Source organism: Oncorhynchus gorbuscha, linkage group LG23 (assembly GCF_021184085.1).
Source record: "Oncorhynchus gorbuscha isolate QuinsamMale2020 ecotype Even-year linkage group LG23, OgorEven_v1.0, whole genome shotgun sequence".
In the NCBI taxonomy this organism is placed as follows: Eukaryota; Metazoa; Chordata; class Actinopteri; order Salmoniformes; family Salmonidae; genus Oncorhynchus; species Oncorhynchus gorbuscha.
Window position 1 is genome coordinate 52,102,508 of NC_060195.1, and position 24,710 is coordinate 52,127,217.

A 24,710-nucleotide genomic window follows, 5' to 3' on the forward strand; every position below is an offset into this window, starting at 1 on the left:
TTCTATTTGGGGATTTGTTCAACAGCTGCGCTATACTTCCATCTATCTGCCGTCCAGGGAACAGTAGATATATTCAATGAAGTGATTCAGGCCTGCATTAAACACATTGATTTGAAATTGTATCATTGTTATGAATGGAGAATCACTGTGATCTGCAAATTAAGGGTACATCTGGTCTAGGGGGTAGGGGCTGGTTGACTTGAGATGGCGGCTTGATTGTCAGTCTTGACAATAAATGTTATTAGGGTAGCTGTGTGGTTTTGTTTATGAAGGATCGCATTGCAACTTACATCGGCAGGCAGCTCTGTGGCCACGTTATTTTGAAAGCCAAAGGACTTTGTTAGCTGTGTTCTTTGGGGCTGATGTAGCCTGGGTTGTGTTCATTAGTTCAAAACGTTGTGCAACAAAAAATGTAAATGCACTTATTATTTGACAAATCCAGGAATTCCATTCCCGTTATACTCCATTCCCCTTCCATTTGGTGCCTACTGAACACGACCCAGGCTTTGTGTACGTAAACAGCACAGTCATGGTTTAAGTTTTCCATTGATTGTGGGGGACCATCTGTCAGGAGGAGCTGGGGGGCCTATTCCCCAATTAGTGCACTACTTTTGATCAGGGCCCATAGTGCTTTGATCAAAAGTAGTGCAATATATTGGCAATAGGATGCCATTTGGGATGCAAACCTGGTGTCATTTTAGTTTCTCTTTTTTGAAGAGCAGATGTAAGTGAGTTCAGTGTTCCACTTTTTCCCTGAGGCCAGGGAGGGAGAAGAGTGGGAGTAAAACAAGAGAGAGACTGCATGTCTGAGAGAACTGCAGAGCACAACAAAAACCACACATCTTACAGCCACTGCATGGTTTTCCCATTCACTACTTTTGTTTAAAAACAAGTTCTCTACCTTGTCTGCTCCCATATTTATCTCACCCTCTTCCCTTTCATGTCACAGTGAAAGTAGTTTTTAGTGGTAAAAAGGTACCACCTGTTTAAAAAAATACATAAATTCCCCCTACCCCTTTCAAATATACAAAAATAATGGAAAGGCCTCTGTGTGCAAGGCGCTATACAGCAGGGACAAGGAAGCCAAATATAACTCCCTCTTGATTTTCATGTTCCAGTGACAGTAGTGAACCACATGTAGAAGGCCCTCTGCTCTGCCACCCACCACATGTCCCTAGGCACAAAAGGCAGCCCTCGAGCCACACAAAGAGCAGCAATGCCACTGAGATGACGGGTGTAGGCTAACCCAGGATGTGTTACACCCAGAGGGGGTGTGGGGGGCACTTCAAAGATATTCATAACTTACTGTGATAAAGAGCTGGTGGGGGGAGGGCAGGGAAACCTGTGACACGGCCTGCTGATAAAGGAGATATCCCTGCTGCCAGTGCCTTGGGCAGGGTTGGGGGTTTGGTAGAAGGCGTGGTAGGGGCCTGCGAAGGGCAGCTGGCACCATGGTGCCTGACCGAGTGCTACCCTCATACAAACCGGAGCCCACCCTGCTTTCCTAGGCGTGAGTTTCCCCTATTGTAGCTTGCCCTGGTGCATGGCCTCTGTCTCTTAGGTCCCTTAGGGTTCATATAGCATTTTCTTGACCTTTTGACAGCTGCAGCTGCTATTTTGGAACAAAGGCAGCCAGCCACCCGCCTGTCTGCCCTAGATCCCCTCCTATGGACAAAGATGGAGAAGGACATTTTCACTGACCAATTGTTCACAGAAATGAACAAAATCCAAATCTAGATGACTCAATGAAATGAACAAGAACATCAATATTTTTAATTTACATAGTGTTATTTGATTGATACTGTAATTCACATGTGTGTCATTTTTTATTTCTTTGCACTAAGAAATGAACAGGGGTTCTTATCTGGATGTTTTAAATGGATCGGCAGCACACATCTGTGGGTCCATGTCTAGATCATGTTTTCAGACTGTTAAAGGGCTGGTGTTCAGACTCTCTGTTCTGTCTGATTGGAACAGGCAGAAGGAGGGCTCCCTTGCCCGTGTTGAGGGGAATGCAGGAATACATCTGGGTTCTCATTTAGCAGGAGCGCTCAAGCGATGCCATGCAGGCCGCACAGGAGAGATGAACAAAGTGAGGCAGAGGCAGTGTTGCCCCACAATGAAAGGAAATGCTCTCTCCCCCGTCTACCCTGTACATCTCTCTTTTCCCCCTCTCCCTCTCTCTACCTTCTCTTTCCCTTCCTCCCTCCCTCTCTCCATATACTGTCATTATAAGCAGCTTGTGTAGTTATTAATCAGTCAATAGCATGAACACAATGGTGGCTGATTTTTAAAGCTTCCGCATGCTTAGGTTTGGCTGGTCTGATGTTTCATGCGTTGAAATATAATATATTTTCCGTACTCACAAAAAGCTTATTTCTATATTATGTTGTGCACAAATTTGTTTACATCCCTGTTAGTGAGCATTTCTCCTTTGCCAAGATAATCCATCCACCTAACCGGTGTGGCATATCACAAAGCTGATTAAAAAGCATGATCATTACACAGATGCACCTTGTGCTGGGTACAAAAGACCCACTAAAATGTGCAGTTTTGTCACACAACACAATTCCACAGATGTTTTAAGGGAGCGTGCACTTGGCATGCTGACTGCAGGAATGTCCACCAGAGCTGTTGCCAGATAATTGATTTCTCTACCATAAACCCCCTCCAACGTTGTTTTAGAGAATTTGTCAGAACGTCCAACTGGCCTCACAACCGCAGACCACGTGTATAACCAGTCCAGGACCTCCACATCTGGCTTCTTCACCTGCGGGATCGTCTGAGACTAGCCATCCGGACAGCTGATAAAACTGTGGGTTTGCACAAACGAAGAATTTCTGGACAAACTGTCAGAAACCATCTTAGGGAAGCTCCTCTGTGTGCTTGTCGCCCTCACCAGGGTCGTGACCTGACTACATTTCGGTGTCATAGCCGACTTCAGTGGGCAAATGCTCACCCCTCGATGGCCACTGGCACACTGGAGAAGTGTGCTTTTCACGGATGAATCCTGGTTTCAACTGTACTGTGCAGATGGCAGACAGCGTGTGGGTGAACAGTTTGCTGATATCAACTTTGTGAACAGAGTGCTCCATGGTGGCGGTGGGGTTATGGTATGGGCAGGCATAAGCTACGGACAACAAACACAATTGCATTTTATTGATGGCAATTTGAATGCACAGAGATACCGTGACGAGATCGCGAGGCCCATTGTCGTGCTGTTCATCCACTGCCATCACCTCATGTTTCAGCATGACAATGCACGGACCTATGTCACCAGGATCTGTACAAAATTCCTGGAAGCTGAAAATGTCCCAGTTCTTCCATGTCTGGTGAGTATGTAGGCCATGTCACACATTGAGCATGTTTGGGGTGCTCTGGACCAGTGTACGACAGCGGGTTCCATTTATCCAGCAACTTCGCACAGCCATTGAAGAGGAGTGGGACAACATTCCACAGGCCACAATCAACAGCCTGATCAACTCTGAAAGAGATGTCGTGCTGCATGAGGCAAATGGTGGTCACACCAGATACTGACTGGTTTCTGATCCACATCCCTACTTTAAAAAAAAATGTTTACGGTATCTCTGACCAACAGATGCATCTCTGTATTCCCAGTCATGTGAAATCCATAGAATAGGGCCTAATGAATTTATTTCAATTAACTGATTTCCTTTTATTTTTGTTCAATGTAAGATAACACAAGAAATCTGTCATTAATTTAGACATTTTTGCATAGGAGATCTTAGTCACGCAATTTTACATCTAACTAAGATGTTTGGTGCAGTATTTCTCAAGTAAAAAATGTGCATGGAAACGAGTCATATAGTTGAATGACAACAAAACACTTATTTGAAGAAGCCATACTGTTGACCAATGACCAACGAAGGGGCGTAGACTTCGGCTCTGAACTTCAGCTTGCCTCGAGAGGAAGAAAGTGCTTGCAACCACCCGAAAAAAAACCTTACAGAAGACCAAAATGTCATCATCATATACAGTTGAAGTCGGAGTTTACATACACCTTTGCCAAATATATTTAAACTCCGTTTTTCACAATTCCTGACATTTAATCCTAGTAAAATTCCCGGTGTAGGTCAGTTAGGATCACCACTTTATTTTAAGAATGTGAAATGTCAGAATAATAGTAGAAACAATTATTTATTTAAGTTGAAAGAAATAACATCACATTCCCAGTGGGTCAGAAGTTTACATACATTCAATTAGTATTTGGTAGCATTGCCTTTCAATTGTTTAACTTGGGTCAAATGTTTCGGGTAGCCTTCCATAAGCTTCCCACAATAAGTTGGGTGAATTTTGGCCCATTTCTCCTGACAGAGCTGGTGTAACGGAGTCAGGTTTGTAGGCCTCCTTGCTCGCACACACTTACTCAGTTCTGCCCACAAAATTTCTATAGGATTGAGGTCAGGGCTTTGTGATGGCCACTCCAATACCTTGACTTTGTTGTTCATATGCTTGGGGTCATTGTCCATTTGGAAGACCGATTTGCGACCAAGCTTTAACTTCCTGACTGATGTCTTGATGTTTCTTCAATATGTCCACATAATTTTCCATCCTCATGATGCCATCTATTTTGTGGAGTGTACCAGTCCCACAACATGATGCTGCCACCCCCATGCTTCACGGTTGGGATGGTGTTCTTTGGCTTGAAAGCCTCCCCCTTTTTCCTCCAAACATAACGTTGGTCATTATGGCCAAACAGTTATTTTGTTTCATCAGACCAGGGGACATTTCTCCAAAAAATATGATCTTTGTCCCCATGTGCAGTTGCAAACCGTAGTCTGGCTTTTTATGACAGTTTTGGAGCAGTGGCTTCTTCCTTGCTGAGCGCCCTATTTATTTATTTTATTTATTTCACCTTTATTTAACCAGGTAGGCAAGTTGAGAACAAGTTCTCATTTACAATTGCGACCTGGCCAAGATAAAGCAAAGCAGTTCGACAGATACAACCACACAGAGTTACACATGGAGTAAGACAAACATACAGTCAATAATACAGTATAAACAAGTCTATATACAAAGTGAGCAAATTAGGTGAGAAGGGAGGTAAAGGCAAAAAAGGCCATGGTGGCAAAGTAAATACAATATAGCAAGTAAAACACTGGAATGGTAGTTTTGCAATGGAAGAATGTGCAAAGTAGAAATAAAAATAATGGGGTGCAAAGGAGCAAAATAAATAAATAAAATACAGTTGGGAAAGAGGTAGTTGTTTGGGCTAAATTATAGGTGGGCTATGTACAGGTGCAGTAATCTGTAAGATGCTCTGACTGTTGGTGCTTAAAGCTAGTGAGGGAGATAAGTGTTTCCAGTTTCAGAGATTTTTGTAGTTCGTTCCCGTCATTGGCAGCAGAGAACTGGAAGGAGAGGCGGCCAAAGAAAGAATTGGTTTTGGGGGTGACTAGAGAGATATACCTGCTGGAGCGTGTGCTACAGGTGGGAGATGCTATGGTGACCAGCGAGCTGAGATAAGGGGGGACTTTACCTAGCAGGGTCTTGTAGATGACATGGAGCCAGTGGGTTTGGCGACGAGGGCCAGCCAACAAGAGGGTACAGGTCGCAATGGTGGGTAGTATATGGGGCTTTGGTGACAAAACGGATTGCACTGTGATAGACTGCATCCAATTTGTTGAGTAGGGTATTGGAGGCTATTTTGTAAATGACATCGCCAAAGTCGAGGATTGGTAGGATGGTCAGTTTTACAAGGGTAAGTTTGGCAGTATGAGTGAAGGATGCTTTGTTGCGAAATAGGAAGCCAATTCTAGATTTAACTTTGGATTGGAGATGTTTGATATGGGTCTGGAAGGAGAGTTTACAGTCTAACCAGACACCTAAGTATTTGTAGTTGTCCACGTATTCTAAGTCCGAGCCGTCCAGAGTAGTGATGTTGGACAGGCGGGTAGGTGCAGGTAGCGATCGGTTGAAGAGCATGCATTTAGTTTTACTTGTATTTAAGAGCAATTGGAGGCCACGGAAGGAGAGTTGTATGGCATTGAAGCTTGCCTGGAGGGTTGTTAACACAGTGTCCAAAGAAGGGCCGGAAGTATACAGAATGGTGTCATCTGTGTAGAGGGGGATCAGAGACTCACCAGCAGCAAGAGCGACCTCATTGATGTATACAGAGAAGAGAGTCGGTCCAAGAATTGAACCCTGTGGCACCCCCATAGAGACTGCCAGAGGTCCGGACAGCAGACCCTCCGATTTGACACACTGAACTCTATCAGAGAAGTAGTTGGTGAACCAGGTGAACCACCCTTGCTGAGCGCCCTTTCAGGTTATGTCGATATTGGACTCGTTTTACTGTGGATATAGATACTTTTGTACCTGTTCCCTCCAGTATCTTCACAAGGTCCTTTGCTGTTGTTCTGCGATTGATTTGCACTTTTCGCGCCAAAATACGTTCATCTCTAGGAGACAGAACGAGTCTCCTTCCTGAGTGGTATGACAGCTGCGTGGTCCCATTGTGTTTATACTTGCGTACTATTGTTTGTACAGATGAACGTGGTACCTTCAGGCATTTGGAAATTGCTCCCATGGATGAACCAGACTTGTAGGAGTCTACAATTTTTTTTCTTTTTTTTCTGAGGTTTTGGCTGATTGCTTTTGATTTTCCTATGACGTCAAGCAAAGAGGCACTGACTTTGAAGGTAGGCCTTGAAATTCATCCACAGGTACACCTCCAATTGACTCAAATGATGTCAATTAGCCTATCAGAAGCTTCTAAAGCCATGACATCATTTTCTAGAATTTTCCAAGCTGTTTAATGCCACAGTCAACTTAGTGTATGTAAACTTCTGACCCACTGGAATTGTAATACATTGAATTTAAAGTGAAATAATCTGTCTGTATTCAATTGTTGGACAAAATGACTTCTCATGCACAAAGTAGATGTCCTAAACCACTTGCCAAAACTATAGTTTGTTCACAAGAAATTTGTGGAGTGGTTGAAAAATGATTTCTAATGACTCCATACTAAGTGTATGTAAACTTCTGACTTCAACTGTATGCACAAACCGTTACGGATAGGAAGCATGCGGATGCCTTTAGCCTGTGTCCTCAAAGGCCCCCCCTCTGTTAGCTACAGGCAGATGGCCTCTGCTTGCTCCTACTGTGGTCCAATCAGTGTTGCCATTAGTGTCATGTGACAGGATGTTGGAAATTGACTGTAACCTGAACTCCGTTTCCATTGCAAAATGTTTTGCTAGGCTTTGCTCTAACGAGTATGATCCAGGTCTGAAGTAGAGAATGGCTGCATTCCAAGACTGAAAAGGTCTCTCCTATGGCCCATCTCTTTTACCTAAATGATTCTTCAAGGCACGGAAGCTTAAGAAGCAATGAAGCCTTGATCCATGGCCAAGTCAGAGTAAGCATTATGGCTGCTTTCCCACCATAACATAGGCCTAATAACCTGAAGGTCACACTCTTCCATATTGCTTTCACCAATCCAGTCCGGGAAACGAGATCGCATGTTTTTATTTTTAGCCTAGTCAGTCTATTCTATTGGTTTCAATTGGCAGTTTTGATGCCAAAGGGCGTGGATGTAGCTTTTGATGACCTTTAGATTATTTTCGAGGCAGGGCACAATCTAAGAAGACCCAACGGACCAAATCAGTGGTTTAGTTGAGGTGTTTGAGCCCAGCCTGTGCTGGTTTCTCTGATTTGGTTGTGTCCCAAATGAGCTCTATGGTGCCCGCAGGAAAGGTAGTGGGAGTAAGGTGCAGTATGTCCTCTTTTCCTCCAGTGAGAAGTTCTGTTCTGAGTGACTTCCTAATACCCCTGTGATGTTTTCTTCGTTGCCATGGAAACAGGTAGTCTCCCATCAGCCAGGTGGGATAGACATCATTATCCTTCCCATCCTGTGTGCTCGCTGCTCTCCCCTCCCAGAGTTCAGCTGGTTCTCATGGAACACTGAGAGCAGCACTGATGTGTGTTTATGTATGGGGTGGTAGAGAGAAGCCAAGATTGACATTAGGAGGCGAGGGAGATGAGGAGAAACACGCCCTGTGAGGTTCTGACTGTTTGTTGTGTTGATATGGAGTGGTAGAGAGGAGCCAGGATTTGCCTGAGATTTGCGTTTGTGTGTGTGCGAACTCTGTGAACTCTAGTATCAGGTCATTAGCGGTGCAGATTAAGCTAGCTCTTCCATTCACCCCACTGTGAAAGTCCTCCACTATTTATCTTGCCTGTAGTTTTTTGTTTTCTCTGTTTCCCCTGAGTGGTCTCTTGGTCACATTCCTTTTAAATCCTCAGGGAACTGTTTTTGTCCTACGAATACATGCATTTTTGTAGATGTGTGTTTGTGATTCAAGAAAATATGAGTGGGCAATTGTCTTTCTTTGCGACACTCTGCTCTTTTCTATTGGGGTTGTGTGTGTGTGTGTGGCGCTATGCTCAGCATGTATTTGTCTTGGAAGAGCTGAATAGCTGTAAACAGCCTTTTGTACTTTTGACACTTGGATGATTCTCTCTTACCATTGAATCTAGACATTAGCTATATGGGTGGTGTTCAGTAAAGTTACACTTTAGCAAAACTTCAGGTAGTACCCTTTTCCACATTACAAAGGTTGAAGAAGCCTGATTTCAAGCAGCAGCTCCATACTTCTTGCCAGACAGAGAACTGATGGTTGTAAGTGCGGGGTTGGTGAAGGGTGTGGATTCTGTAGGTGGCTATTGATAATTTTACTGGATTCCTCATGTCTTACTCATTGTTGGGAAGAATTACATGCTGACCAGACTGGACACGTCGCGTGCGCGAGCGTCGCAAAATAAATTCAGAAATCCATGCTATTCAATTATTGCACCCACTCTGCTCGCGCGCGCCAACGAGCGTCTGCTATGCCAAGGGCTAAAATAGAATCCGTTCTTTTTCTGACGCAGATCGCACTGCAATTCCTGCCTCTCCCATCTCCTCATTGGTTTATAGAAGCAGGTACCCACATGCCATCTCCTCATTGGTGATACCCACGTGGGTGACTGAAAGATGAACGGGGTCAGTGGCAGTAATGCACCTATTTTATGAAAGTTGCCAATCGCATTATAAAGTCAAGAGAAGAAAAATCCTGGAAGGAAGAGCGATGACTAGAAATGATTCAGTTGACCGTTTTATGTGTGGATTCATTGTCAGAGTAGAGGACCTTGTGCATTTCAGGTAAAATAACAACTCAATGTTTTATATCCCAAGACAAATTAGCTAGCAACAGCAAGCTAGCTAAATAGGACAAATTAGCTAGCAAGCTAACTAGCTAAATTGCCGTACATGTTTCATGCTTTTCGACCTGTCCCCAAATGAATATCATCGGCTCAGAGTTCGTTTTGATATTTTAACCTGCGTGTCTTGATCGTGTTAGGTGTAGAGGGACAAAATACATTTATGCACAATAGCGCAAGATGGCCGGTTTGTGTTCTGTGTTATGGTCCAAATCGGATGTTATGTACTGTATTTATTTTAGATTTTATGAATCCTATACATTTTAAAATTGGCAATTTGAGTGCAGTCAATCAGCTTTAATTTTTCAGATCAAATTATATTTAAACAAAATAAGGTTTCAGGAATGATGGTCTCATCCGTTTCTAACTACAGAAACGGTTTCAGAATAATCTTAGATGGTGGGTGACAAAATCCTCTTGTCCTTTTTGAGGTGGAATGACTGGTCTGTAAGTTTTCATTTTTTCCACTGAGTCTTTTATAGCATTCTCTATATTATGAGCTGAGTCTGGGCTCAGTATAGAATAGAAAACCTCCATTAAAGATGTACAACTTTCCTTCACTTTCTTGGATTTCCAGGCCCAGATGACCTATTTAAAACATGCAAGATGCATTACACACATTAATCTCTTCACATCCGTTGTGGAATAGAATTCACTTTACAGATGTGGCGAATGGCCATACGGATGGGAGTGATTTTATTTTGTTAGGATCCCCGTTAGCTGACAACAATGGCCACAGTTAGTCCTACTGGGGTCCGACATGCAGGGAAAACGACATTAGACAGAAGACTTTACAAGTGACATGCATTTAAAAACATTAACATGTATTGTGTGTGTTTTGCATCTATCAGTTACACATGTCAGTACGTACACACAAAAAGTAGATCACTTGTGCCGTGAAGTGTTGTCTTATTTGTCTTGAAACCAGGTTTGCTGTTCACTCGCGTTGTTTGAGATGGGAGTTCCATGCACTCATGGCTCTTTTTAAAAATCACATTGTGTTGGTCACATACACATGGTTAGCAGATGTTATTGGAAGTGTAGCTAAATGCTTGTGCTTCCAGTTCCAACAGTGCAGTAATATTTAACAAGTCATCTAACAATTTCACAACTACCAAGTATATACATATGAGATGAGTAATGCAAGCTATGTAAACATTATTCAAGTGACTAGTGATCCATTTATTAAAGTGGCCAACGATTTCAAGTCTGTATGTAGGCAGCAGCCTCACTGTGATGGCTGTTTTTAACAGTCTGATGGTCTTGAGATAGAAGCTGTTTTTCAGTCTCTCGACAGGATGCTTTCGATTGTCTGTCTGTAAAAGTTTCTTAGACCTTCTGAGGTTGAAGAGGCGCTGTTGCCATTTAACTTTGTCTGTGATGTGTATGCCAAGGAACAAAACTTTCCACCTGTCCCATGGATAGGGGGGTGCTCCCTCGGCTCTTTCCTGAGGTCCACAATCATCTCCTTTGTTTTGTTGACGTTGAGTGAGAGGTTATTTTCCTGACACCACACTCGGAGTGCCCTCACCTCCTCCCTATAGGCTGTATTGTCATTGTTGGTATTCAAGCCTATTACTGTTGTGTTGTCTGCAAACTTGATGATTTGAATTGGAGGTGTGCATGGCCACACAGTCATGGGTGAACAGGGAGTACAGGAGGGGGCTGAGCACGCAATGTTGCGGGTCCCCAGTGTTGAGGTGAAGTGAAGATGTTGTTTCCTACCTTCACCACCTGGGGGCGACCTGTCAGGAAGTCCAGTTCCCAATTGCACAGGGCGGGGTTGAGAGCCAGGGCTTCAACTTAATGATGAGCTTGGAGGATACAATGGTGTTTGAAAGCTGAGCTGTTGTCAATGAACAGCATTCTTACAAATGTATTCCTCTTGTCCAGGTGGGATAGGGCAGTATGCAGTGTGATGGTGATTGCATCGTCTGTGGACCTATTGGGGCGGTACCCAATTTGAAGTGGGTCTAGGGTGACAGGTAAGGTGGAGGTGATATGATCCTTGACTAGTCTCTCAAAGCACTTCATGATGACAGAAGTGAGGGCTACGGGGCGATAGTCATTTAGTTATCTATGCCGCCTTGGGTACAGGAACAATGGTGGCAATCTTAAAGCATGTGTGGACAACAGACTGGGATAGGGAGAGAGAGAATATATCTGTGAACTCCAGCCAGCTGGTCTGCGCATGCTCTGAGGACGCGGCCAGGTGAGGGTTAACACGTTTAAATGTCTTTCTCACGTCGGCCACGGAGGAGGAGAGCCCACAGTCCTTGGTAGCTTGCCGTGTCGGTGGCGCTGTATTATCCTCAGTGGGCAGAGAAGGTGTTTTTAGCTTGTCTGGAAGCAAGATGTCGGTGTCTGTGACGTGATTGGTTTTCTTTTTGCAGTCCACAATTGTCTGTAGACCCTGCCACCTACGTCTCTTGTCTGAGCTGTTTAATTGCGACTCCACTTTGTCTCTATATACTGACATTTCGCTTGTTTGATTGCCTTGCGGAGGGAATAACTACACTGTTTGTATTCGGCCATATTCCCAGCCAACTTTCTATGGTTAAATGCGGTAGTTCGCGCTTTCAGTTTTGCGCGAATACTGCCATCTATATGTAGGCTCTGTATAATACTGTATGTTTCCTTGAATTTGTTCTGGACCTGTGAGAAGAGTTGGAAGGCAAAACAGCGGCTTTGTCTCAATATCCCATGCCTTCAGCCTTAGTGTGCACATGCACACTCCCCATCATTGATCTAAATGCATTGCATTGGTGTAAGCATTGGCTGGAGGGAGTTTCCACCATTGTTAAATCCATGAGGAGAAGTGTGCAAGTGTATGGTTTAGGAGAAGGGTGGAGAATCGGGATGCAGATAGCATCTCCCTGTCACATTGCCCATTTTACAGCGAGCCAAGGGAGGAGGGTCGACGCACATCATTGAGCCAATAACCTCACTAGGGGTTTTCCTCAACCTTCAGCTACCTCAGTAGTTAGAAGACTGATGGCAGTGGTTGGGAACTGGGTCATTTCCAGTAGGGCACACCATCACATAGAAAAATGTAAAAAGCGTTTTGAAAAAGGAAAGGAAATTGAGCGTTTCGTATTGGACATGTCCAAGTGGTCCCTCCCTCCCTGTTTCAAACTGTTTCCTTCAGTTTGGTGCCTAGTGATAATGAAAATGACCCAAGTGATCGGATGGAGAGAAGAGAGAAAGAAATGAATAAAAGCGATGTCTGAGCAAGACCGTGCTGCTCTAGTGTAAGTGATATCATCCGGAAATGCGTGCTTGTAAACTCTGAGGTCCTTCTCATCATTTTTCCTCAAGTCATTTGACCAGTTTCACACAGTCAACATCTGGAACACTTGGCTGTGTAGCAGTTTCACTTTGTAATGCTTTGCAGCTTTAATACCAGTGTTCATTATGTGGTGTTTATTAGGGCACACTGAAGAAATAGCTTTTCAACAGAAAATGAGGGTTTCTTATTGAACAGTTCAGGTAGTTCCTCCCTGTTTATCTGTATTTTTAAAAACATTTAGTCCCTAATGAATGTGACCCTGTTATACCACTGTAGTCCAAACTTCAGAGGGAGTTATATTGGTCAACGTCTGAATGTTAAATGTTATGCAATAGCGTGCTGTCACAGGGCTTTGAATAAAGGTGGACCAGGCCAATAATGTCATTTCAAAAAGGTTTCAACTGCTTTGGCTAGCCTACTGTAGATATTTCACTTCACCTTACGCCCCTCTCTCCAGAAAAGAGATGGTGACTCGTATCAAACCAACACTTGTAGCTTTAGTCACTCACACTGGAGGCACATGTGAGTGTTCTACCACTCACACACAGTCATCGTGCGTGTGCATGCACTCATTTGTTTCTCTGACGTGTGTGTGTGTGTGTGTGAGAACAACAGCTCATGTTAAGTGTGTGTGAGTGGCTCACTCTCACGCACTCTCATTGACTAATACCCTGCCTTACCGAGTCCAACTCCCTGACTCACCCGCTGGGCTGACTGGGCTAATCTCTTGGCTGGGGCCTGGTTTGTTGTGTAGTGATCCTGATTACACACTGTCGTGCCAAATGTAGTACGGCCTGGTTCCAGATCAATTGCTGAGCTTGTCATCCCTATTGGTTATATGGGGCATCAGAGGGCTACTCACAAGTCCAGGGTCAGCCAACATGAACCTGTTGTTGCAACAAGTGAAGTTTACAGGGAGTGAGAGAGTCAAGGCCCATATTCATTAATCTTCTAAGTAGGAGTGCTGCTCTTGGATCAGCTGTTGGATAAAAAACTGACTTAAGATCAGCGCAACTTCACCCTAATCCAGTGATGGCCATGCATTTCTCTGGTTATGATGACTCGTGCTCTATGGTCACTTGTGATTTGCTCTTCTGAAAGACTTAACCTACTCGTCCTCTTAAGCTTCGTTCACAATACCCTTTACGTTTACACAACATGTGAAGTGTTATATCCAGCAACTTCGCACAGCCGTTGAAGAGGAGTGGGACAACACTCCACAGGCCACAATCAACAGCCTGATCAACTCTATGTGAAGGAAATGTCGCGCTGCATTACCTTAAAAAAAAAAGGATGAGTGACCAACTGATGCATATCTGTATTCCCAGTCATATGAAATCCATAGATTAGGGCCTCATTTATTTATTTAAATGGCCCGATTTCCTTATGACTTGTAACCAGGGCTGTTGCGCTTGATCATATTACCGCCACACCATATAGTCACTGTAATTAGGCTTCTCCAAGCTCTGATGCTGCCGATGGTCATTAGTAGTCTACCAAACTTGCTAACTGCCTGGTACTCAGCACTCTATTGTCCCTCTAATCACACTGACATCAATGCAAATGTATTCAAAAATCGAATCAAACACTTCATGAGAGCTCATGTTGCGCAACATTTCTATAGGCTATGCAATTGTGTGAGAAAACGGAGTGATGGCCTCTACTGAATGGAGGAGGAGGATCCCATCAGCTGTTTATAGGTTTACTATATTTATTTCTCAACTTCCCTAATATTAAGCACATTGCTTATATTTATAACAGGAGTATAGCCTCCCTGACTGGCATGAAAAGGAATCACGGGAAAAGAGTCCTCCTTCCCCTATTTAAGTGCATAGGTGATATGCATTTCCCCCCCGCTGTCCCTGTTTCGAGACTGGACCCATATTATGTACCTTTCTAAATTAAAACAAACTTCACACACAATATTTAGTATATGCAAAGATGTGATCAAATGAAGCATAGTCTGATGGGGAGCTATTAGCCTATCACTTGTGAATGATGCCCAGCATAAGACAGACCTTTTCTAATCATAGTTGCACACCTCATGTAGTCTAGCCCATAGGCCTATATGATTTGTATCACGACTAAAGTGGCCAAAAAACGAATAAAAATGAAGCACATTGATCCGCTTTACAAGGGGTTTAGAGCCTAACTGGCAGACATAAGCAGCACGTGAGTTTCAAGTTTGGGGAAGATAATGTTCACCATAAAAATGCACCTTTTTTATAATACATTACATGCTTAATTGTATTTGCGGTCACTTTTGATAATGGCGTTTTCCCGCTAATGTTACGCTTATAATGTGAAGAAATAGCCTAATACTTTATCTACATTTTTAATCTAAATGTTCTGATCTGTTGTCAGCCACATTACATAAAGTTTTTTTAAATGCGAGTGGTTGTATTAATTTGGGATCCATCGCATCCCACAACTGTCCCATGCTTTGTTTGGAATATTTCTTTCTTTCTTACAATAGGTTGGCTTTTGTACTATGAGGACAGTAGATTGACATAGGCTAGTGCTTTTGCTGTTCGTTCGGCCTACTCATCTTGTTGGCTGACGAAATGTAAATGTGGACAGTCCTTCCAATACCTTCAATATTGCACCTCGGAATTGGATAATAAACTGCAGGCGCAGTTGCGTCCCCGGTGTGTCGGTCTTCACTTGTGATTGGGTCTTTCTCACAGACAACGTGATGGAGAGCGCGCAGCACTCAGGGAGTAGGGTACAACAAAAGCATATATGTTTCTTAAGGTGCATTACGGCCACAAAGGAGGTACCGCAGGGAAATTTGAGGCATTATCAATTTCTTGTCAAAAAAACTGATGAAGTGTGTACAGGCCTGCGCATAAAACGAAGCAGAGCTCATGCCTTTTATACAAGTTTTTTCAAATCATCATTAGTTGCATCATGCAGCCTTAAAATGTATTAAAGTCAATAATAATTGTAGAACTAAGTTACATTAACTCTAAATTGAGCATATAAGAGTACCTATTTCTTTGTTAACCGCTCAACACAGAATAGCCGCATGTGCGCACTCCCTCAAATTGTTTGGAGAAAATATGTATATTTTATTCAGCTTTGTTCAATTGTATTCTTCATACGATACAATAATGCCACTGAATTCTAAGCTAATCTTGTCTGCTAAATTAACTAGTGTAGCCCACAGCCATTTAGCATAGCCACATCAGGACCTAACATAAGAACAACTCGGAGTATGCTATTCTGTTCTTCTGAAATTGTCAATATTCTTCATATGGAGGAGGTCACCGGTTTGGACGTGTCACATGCGCACACACACATGTTTTTGCCTCCCACTGCTTTCGTGGTGGGTAATGTCCATTACTGTACACGCTCCCAATTTCTCTCTCACTTTCCTCTATGTAACAATACAAGTTTTTATTATCCTCTGACATCACCTCTGCATAGTGCCCTCTTTCCCGCTTCCTGCTCAGACAGGAAATGTGGGATTGTGCCAGAGCAGGAAGTATGGGTGGGAGAAGGAAACACCTGTATCCCAGGGAGATTTGAATATACAGTACAGGAAGTGGTGTTTCCCCTACATTTTGTTTTTTTGGTGGAGCGCAGAAGCCTACACCAACATCAACACTTGTCTGAATGGAAATCAACAGAGACAAGATGTGCAGCCTTAGTGGCTGTAGGGGATAAATACTGGTTTTGTGAGATGTTTTTCAACCCTATCCCAAATAGAGGACTTGATTCTCTAACCTTGGCTTTGGCTCTTGAAACTCAACTCCTGCACTGAGAATACACCCAGTGTAAGAGATTGACGATTAAGGTCCTGCTCTTTTGGATCCAGGGAGAAATGTCCACTCCCTACGCACACATCCTCCCTCTCTAGCACCTGGGATAATGATGTCACACTTGTTTACTTCCTGTGTGCTGAGAGAGCAGCAGCTACTGCAGCGCATACAGCTGTTCAAACCTACATGTCACCTCCAATACAATGTCGGTGTTGACAGACACTCATAATTGCTGGGCAGATATCACACAGAGAAGGCTTGATCACTCACTGTAAGTCAAGCTGAGTGATAGTATCAAAAACAGACGCTAACACAGTGTGTGTGTGAGAGGTGTTTTCATGTCTGTGTGTGTATCAGACACACACGCACCATGAAAGAACACACCCCCTGTGTTTTGAGTGGGAGCCACATGCTTCGTGTGGACAGTCCGTCTGCACAGTTGTTCTACAAAGGGACAGCTGAGGCCAGCTGGGATAGCGAAGGCTAGAGTGTGTGTACTCCCCCGAGGCAAACAAACACCCACCGTGTGGCCCTGTTCACCACACGAGTCAGCTAATTTTCACACCAGCCTAATGGTTCATCTATGTGATTCATTTGAATCATGTTGAACATAAGGTTTAACATATGAGTCAGTATTAAAGTACCAGTACCAGTAAAAAGTATACAGTACCAGTAAAAAGTTTGGACACCTACTAATTCAAGGGTTTTTCTGTATTTGACTATTTTCTACATTGTAGAATAATAGTGGAGTCATCAAAACTATGAAATAACACTTATGGAATCATGTAGTAAACAAATCAAACTATATTTTATATTGGAGGTTCTTCAAAGTAGCCACCCTTTGCCTTGACAGCTTTTGACAATCTTTGCATTCTCTCAACCAGCTTCACCTGGAATGATTTTCCAACCGTCTTGAAGGAGTTCCCACATGCTGAGCACTTGTTGGCTGCTTTTCCTTTACTCTGTAGTCCAAACCATCTCAATTGGGTTGAACACTCCGTCACTCTCCTTCTTAGTCAAATAGCCCTTACACAGCCTGGAGGTGTGTTTTGGGTCATTGTCCTGTTGAGAAACAAATGGTATTCCCGCTAAGTGCAATCCAGATGGGATGGTGTATCTCTGCAGAATAGAATGCTGTGGTAGTCATTCTGGTTAAGTGTGCCTTGAATTCAAAATAAATCACTGACTGTGTCACCAGCAAAGCACCCCCACACCACCTCCATGCTTCACGGTGGGAACCACACATGCACACAACCACACATGAACGTTCACCTACTCTGCATCTCAAATACAGATGATGTTGATGTGTCTGAGCTGCAGTTATTTTCATGATCTTACTCTGGGTCCTCCTTTCCTGTAGTGGTCCTCATGAGAGCCAGTTTCATCATAGCGCTGGATGGTTTTTGCGACTGCACTTAAAGAAACTTTCAAACTTCTTGAAGTTTTCCAGATTGACTGACCTTCATGTCTTAGTAATGGACTGTCATTTTTTTCTCTTTGGTTATTTGCCATAATATGGACTTGGTCTTTTTACCACCCCTACCTTGTCACAGCACAACTGATTGGCTCAAACACATTGAGAAGGAAAGAAATTCCACAAATTAACTTTTAACAAGGCACACACATGAATCGAAATGCCTTCTAGGTGACTATCTCATGAAGCTGGTTGAAAGAATGCCAAAAGTGTCCAACGATGTCATCATGGCAAAGGTTGGCTACTTTGAAGAATCTCAATATAAAACAGTTTTTTGCTTACTACATGATTCCATATGTTCTTTCATAGTTTTGATGTGTTCACTATTATTCTACAATGTAGAAATAAAGAACAGAGATAGAGGAAGACCGTGGGGAAGATGGAGGTTGTGTCAAAGAGCATTAGGCCAAATTCAAACCTATCCCAACACTAGATGTGTGCTAGAGGTTGACCAGCCAGGCCATGAGTCAGCTTTTTTTTTTTTTTTTACGAGCCTAATCTTCCATCTATATGATTCATTTGAATCATATTTAACATATGGGTCTGCATTCTTTTTGGACATGAGACACATTCGTCTGAATCGGCATACGGGACAAGCCTGGTGATTAGTGAATCATAATGTGTGTCAGGGTTTTGATTAGCATTGTAGTTTTTGGTATGTGACTAAATGTGAATACCTGCCTCATTTAAATGTGTGTTTGTCACAAGCTACCCTGCCACAGTGCATGTGTTAGTTTCTAAGCTTGATGCATTTGCTCAACCCAGTGTACCTTTCTATGAGCGCTCCACACCCAGGCTTGCTCTGAAGCTAATCCCTGTGGCGGTAAGATTGATCCCTCTCTCTGTGTGTGTGTGTGTGTGTGTGTGTACAGCGACAGTCCATGTGATTTCTCTACAGCACTATGAGAACAATAATCATCGATCCACAGTTTACTTTTTTCACTCAGTAATGGCCCTTGCTGAGCTGAATTTCAGCCACCCTTTCTGTCTCCACTTTAAAACAAAAATAGATGGTGAATCAAATCTGCTTGATATTCTTTCTTCTCTTCTCTCCAGGACATAAAAGCTGGGTCCTGACTGTTGCGTTGGCTTCATTTGACCATTTTGACCTGAGTGGAACAAAGGGAGAGGGACACCAGAGGTAAGATGCACTTTTAACGCCTTCCTTTAGCTTGATGTTTAGTCGGTTACCAGCCACCGCCACATAGCTAGGTGGCTGTGGATGTTAGTTGATGACATGGCAAGACGACACAAACCAATCTGCAACTACCAGGCTCGCCAATACATTGGCTCCTCTTGCAATTCTTTCGATACTTTCTGACCCCTGTTGTTATTGTATAATAATATGGACATTTTAGAAGATGGAACCCACAACCCTGGTGATGCCAGCACCATGCTCTAGCTCAGTGAGCCATTGGAACCAGTCATGGACACTTTATCATGGCTGTACCAAGACTCTGACAGAATCTCCACAGTGAGAGGCTCTTTGTGCATATAAATATAATTACTAGAATGGCCATTCCCATTCAAGTCAATGTTCTATTATTCTATTCCAATGCTTTTGCGCCATGCGTGGGGATTTTATTTTTCTGTAAGTTGAAGAGCAGACACAGGAAAGATAGAGGCCAGACAGGGGAGGGATTTGGGAGAGAGGGGCTGCGTTTCGTCCCATGAATATGTTCCCTCCCTTCTGCCCTCCATACACTCCCCTTCACAGAGCTGATAGGACTGTATATTTGAAAGCAATATGGTGGAAACTGGGTGGAGTCGTTTTCTCATTTTATTTATTGAACCTTTATTTAATTAGGCAAGTCTGTTAAGAACAAATTCTTATTTACATTGACGGCCAAATCCGGACGATTGCTGGGCCAATTGTGCGCCGCTCTATGGGACTCCCAATCACAGCCGGATGTGATACAGCCTGGTTTCAAACCAGGGACTGTAGTGACACCTCTTGCACTGAGATTCAGAGCCTTAGACCGCTGCGTGACTCGGGAGCCACTAAGGGGAGTGAACGAGTGCAGAAAGGAGGGAACATCTTCCTGGAATGAAACACTGCCAGGGGGGCCCAGATGAGGGGAGCCTCCCTGAGCTAGCCTCGTAAATAAGGTCCCAAATGAAAAAGGAGTTAAGGCGAGGATCTTGTCTTTGGGCCTGGGATAATTCCAGTCAGGCTAAAGTGGAACCATGTGAAGGGGTGGACTCAAATGATGTTTGCTTGTGGCCCAAATGTCACCCCATTCCCTACATAGTTCACTACCAGGACTAAAGTAGTGCACTATGTAGGGAATAGGGTGCTATTTGGGATGTAGTCTATGTGGCTGCCTGAGGGGTGTAATGAACAAGTTTTCTCCCACGCACTGGCCTGTTCCCGGAGAGTGGAGAAGTAGCGTTGAAGTAAATTGTCACGCGTGCTTTGAGAGTTTGCGTCCTGCACTGTCTTGTCCCCTCCACCGCCACTGTGGAGAACTTGCTCTCTCGTGTTTCCTGGCTGTCACGCTGTCTGCCCGCATAGTGGTGTGTGTGTGTCTCCCAATTCTGCTTCTCTAGGGGGGACCCAGAGGGGTGCACGTTTTTTTTGTTCTTGCCCCGCACTAACACACCCAACTAATCATTGAGCCTTTAAGTCAAATCAGGTGTCCTCGTTCGAGATCGGCCGATTATGGTTTTTCGATACCGATGCCGATTATTGGAGGATCAAAAAAGCCGATACCGATTAATCGGCCAAATAATGTTATTATAAAAAATAAAATAAAATGTATATATTTTTTTGTAATAATGACGATTAAAACATTAATTCAGTATTGTTGTAACTTAATACAATACATCAATAAAATCAATTTAGCCTCAAATAAACAATGAAACACATGTTAAATTTGGTTTAAATAATGCAAAACAAAGTGTTGGAGAAGTAAAAGTGCAATATGTGCCATATAAGAAAGCTAACGTTTAGGTTCCTTGCTCAGAACATGAGAACATATGAAAGTTGGTGGTTCCTTTTAACATGAGACTTCAATATTCCAAGGTAAGAGGTTTTAGGTTGTACTTAATATAGTATTTATAGGACTTTCCCTCTACCATTTGTATTTCATATACCTTTGACTATTGGATGTTCTTATAGGCACTATAGTATTGCCAGTGTAACAGTAGCTTCTGTCCCTCTCCTCGCCTCTACCTGGGCTTGAACCAGGAACATATCGACAACAGCCACACTCAAAGCCAATCGCTCCACAAAAGCCGCGGCCTTTGCAGAGCAAGGGGAAAAACTACTCAGTCTCAGAGCGAGTTACGTTTACCGCACACCCAGCTAACTAGCTAGCCATTTCACATTGGTTACACCAGCCATTAGGCTGATAGGCTTGACGTCATAAACAGCGCTGTGCTTGCGAAGAAATGCTGGCAAAACGCACAAAAGTGCTGTTTGAATGAATGATTACGAGCCTGCTGCTGCTCAGTCAGACTGCTCTATCAAATCAGACTTAATTCTAACATAATAACACGCAGATATACAAGCCTTTGGTCATTAATATGGTCGAATCCAGAAACTATAATTTTGAAAACAGTGTTTATTATTTCAGTGAAATACGGAACCGTTCGGTATTTTATCTAACGGGTAGCATCCCTAAATCTAAATATTCTTGTTCCATTGTACAACCATCAATGTTATGTCATAATTACGTAAAACTCTGGGAAATTAGTTTGCAATGAGCCAGGCGGCCCAAACTGTTGCATATACCCTGACTCTGCGTGCAATGAACGCAAGAGAAATGACACAATTTCACCTGGTTAATATTGCCTGCTAACCTGGATTAGTAGTTATAACTAGTGATTATGATTGATAGATTTTTTTATAAGATAAGTTTAATGCTAGCTAGCAACTTACCTTGGCTTCTACTGCATTTGCGTAACATGCAGTCTCCTTGTGGAGTGCAATGGTTAGAGTGTTGAAATAGGTAACTGTAAGGTTGCAAGATTGGATCCCCCGAGCTGACAAGGTGAAAATCTGTCGTTCTGCCCCCGAACAAGGCAGTTAACCCACCGTTCCTAGGCAGTCATTGAAAAAAATAATCTGTTCTTCACTGACTTGCCTAGTTAACTAAAGGTATAAAAAAAAAATCACTTTGCGGTAGCCCACTTAAGCTTTGTGGAGCCAGTTTTGCGGTCTGTGTCGATGCGATCATTTGTATTTGTTATTATTATTATTAACAAACTCCCTCACGACGCCAGGACAGCGGAGTCAATCACCACCTTCCGGAGACACCTGAAACCCCACCTCTTTAAGGAATACCTAGGATAGGATAAAGTAATCCTTCTCACCCCCCCTTAAAATATGTAGATGCACTATTGTAAAGTGGCTGTTCCACTGGATGTCATAAGGTGAATGCACCAATTTGTAAGTCGCTCTGGATAAGAGCGTCTGCTAAATGACTTAAATGTAAATGTAAAATGTAAATTATGTTTTCAAAATTATTTTGCTTTTAATGTTGATTAGGAACTGTGTCTAAAACGCCAATACTTGTGAAGCTGGCCATGTTGATTGGCCCTGTTTGGGAGGTGACAAACGTTCCTCTACTATAGAGACTAAACTTGGGGGCATGTGCTTAGAAAAACATTATCGATAATTATCTCCATTCTCTCCACTGTACATGTAATGGAATAAACATACAGACAACCTGTGCTAATTCCACAAAACATATTTATTTAATATGTTCTGTACTTATCAGTATAAGTATTTTTATTTATGTTTTGTAAATACCTTTTCAGAAGACTGAACTGAACCAGGTGTGATCCGTAATGTTTGTCTAATCACATGTGCTCATTGGGGGGGGGGGGGGGGGGTAGTGGTGTCAAGCCTACACTCTACCTGGAGAGACACAACCAGCTTTCTGACTAGGAGCTGTCCATTGGCTACCGTGGCCACCTCCAAGGCAAGCTAAGGGCCTCCTGGGTGGTGCAGTGGTGAAGGGTGCTGTACTGCAGCTCCAGCTGCGCCACCAGAGACTCTGGGTTCGCGCCCAGGCTCTGTCGTAACCGGCCGCGACCGGGAGGTCCGTGGGGCGATGCACAATTTGGCCTAGCGTCGTCTGGGTTAGGGAGGGCTTGGCCGGTAGAGAAATCCTTGTCTCATCTCGCACCAGCGACTCCTGTGGCGTGCCGGCACAGTGCGCGCTAACCATGGTTGCCCGGTGCACGGTGTTCCCTCCGACACATTGGTGCGGCTGGCTTCCGGGTTGGATGGTGCTGTGTTAAGAAGCAGTGCGGCTTGGTTGGGTTGTGTATCGGAGGACGCATGACTTTCAACCTTCATTTCTCCCGAGCCTGTACGGGAGTTGTAGCGAGGATAATATAATAATAATATATGCCATTTAGCAGACGCTTTTATCCAAAGCGACTTACAGTCAGACAAGAACCCACTACCCTGGCGTTACAAGCGCCATGCTCTACCAACTGAGCTACACAGGACCACAATGAGACAAGATAGTAGCTACTAGACAAATGGATACCACGAAATTGGGGAGAAAAAGGGCTAAAAAATAAAATAAAATAAAAAAAGCCAAAATCTGCAGATGTCAGAAATGTATTTTCTACTGCAGTAGACTACATATTGCCGACATTTCCATTTGGAGATGTGCTCCTCCAGCATGCAGTGGTCGCTGACGTTGCCAACAGGCAGGCTGCCATGTTCTCATCTCAACTTTTTCATGGCATGCTTTCCCTACATTATCCCTGAGGGAGCCTCTGTTGATCTGGTGGAAGATGAGTTTAGACTCTATCAGGCAACAACCTTATATTATTGGTCATATATTGGTCATATTCCATAGCAATACAAACAAATATTCAGTCCTGTTTCCAAGAACAAAACCCAGTACAAAGCCTCCCTCAGTACAGACATGCTGAGTGCCCTCGTTACCAAAAAGGTTTCAATGATCGCCAGAGAGAAGTCTACCCTGATGCCCTTCTGCGTAAGGCTAAATCTGCTAGCTACCAGGCAAATCTGTCTAGGAAATGATTTCCTGAACATTTTGAAGGTCTCCTGAAGATTTGTTCTCACCCACTGTTTCCTATCTTAGCTTTTTCCTTTTCATTAAGGATAACATGTTTATTTGATGCGAAGGCTCTGCTTCAAACATTTGTTGTTCTTAACATATCAGTTTTTTTAAAAATTCTTGTGGATAAGACATTTGTACAATTTGTGTCTAATCAATTAACTTATTAGATCTTGTTAGTGACTTTTACCATATGTGTAAATGGAATGATGTCAAATTATTCCAACCTTTTTTATAGACTTGATTTGGTACAATTCTATAATTGCGATCAGACTCACAAACTGTGTGAGCAGGGGGCTGGGAAAGAACCCCCCCCCCAGTTCAGCAAGTATTACGTGCGCGAGTTGAATCTCCAATTTGCCGTGTGTGCCTGGTACCCAAAAAATGTGGACAGGGTTGGCAGGTCTGCTTCTGACTGGCAGGATGCTGTTGTTGCTATGGTCTCCATGGAGATGATGAAAAACACATGTATGTTGTGCTATTGGAGGGTGTGTTTGCGTGTGTACTGTGTGTGCTGTGTGTGCGTGACGTTGACTGTTTGTGTGTGTCCTTTAAAAGCTAACCATCCCCTTTGGTGGTGAGGGAATCTGACTCTTGAAGATGGAGAGTAAGCCCTCTGGAGCTGAAAATCAGCTAGTGGGGAACAGTATAGTTGTTTGCGTGTATATGTGGGTACGTCCCAAATTCCATGTGAATGTTGTGGAGGGGTGTTGCACACCCTTCAGGGGCAAGCTGGCATTCCTGAATATTACGGAACGCCAGAGATGGACGGTGCGGAATGGCCGGAAAGCCGGAGGTGGCGTGGTGGACGTGAGGTGGCACTGCTGATGGCCTACTACCCGACAGTTGCTAGACTCAGGAGGCATAACAAATGCATTTTGCGTGTGCGTGTGTTTCACCCCATGTACGCGTGT

General features: G+C 43.5%; 1 pseudogene; it reads left to right on the forward strand.

The window, feature by feature from the left end:
• LOC124011166 overlaps positions 1–24,710 on the forward strand; it is an 88,018-nt pseudogene that overhangs the window by 5,200 nt on the left and 58,108 nt on the right.